Source organism: Penaeus monodon, chromosome 32, assembly GCF_015228065.2.
Source record: "Penaeus monodon isolate SGIC_2016 chromosome 32, NSTDA_Pmon_1, whole genome shotgun sequence".
NCBI lineage: Eukaryota > Metazoa > Arthropoda > Malacostraca > Decapoda > Penaeidae > Penaeus > Penaeus monodon.
The window spans coordinates 27,766,091-27,766,535 of NC_051417.1; the positions used below are offsets into that span (position 1 = coordinate 27,766,091).

The 445-nt window shown below is 33.0% G+C and overlaps 1 long non-coding RNA gene across 1 annotated transcript in view; it reads right to left on the reverse strand.

The window, feature by feature from the left end:
* The window catches only part of LOC119593780, a 44,413-nt gene that overhangs the window by 8,714 nt on the left and 35,254 nt on the right, over positions 1-445 (reverse strand). The gene's annotated exons all lie outside the window — the stretch shown is intronic.

Here is a 445-nt window from a genome sequence, read left to right on the forward strand (position 1 = left end):
AAGTTTCTGCATTGAAACATTCCATAACTTGCGTGATTTATCAAAACTTTGCAATTTACTAATACATTAAAATGTGTTCTAATACATTTATGTCAGATATGCAACAATGTGATAAATTTGCATGTATAGTCTACATAGTATAGTACCCCTGAAAGCCTTACTATATTCAATAATATTCCAGTTCTATGTAAAATTATCTGTATTGTGTCGAAAGCATGGCTATTGTTGCACACATTGCAAGAGTCAAGTATGTTGCACGACCTGACCCTGGCCATGAAAACGTCATCATGGAACGAGACAAACAAGAAAATGTCGTTTTGGATATTGTACAAATCACCAACCGACTTTTTGCTATTTGTTTTACTCTACATAAAAAAAAAGTCTTACGCTGCAAATGATCTTGTTCGATAACCCAAAATATACACAAAAAGTGAATTACCAGATC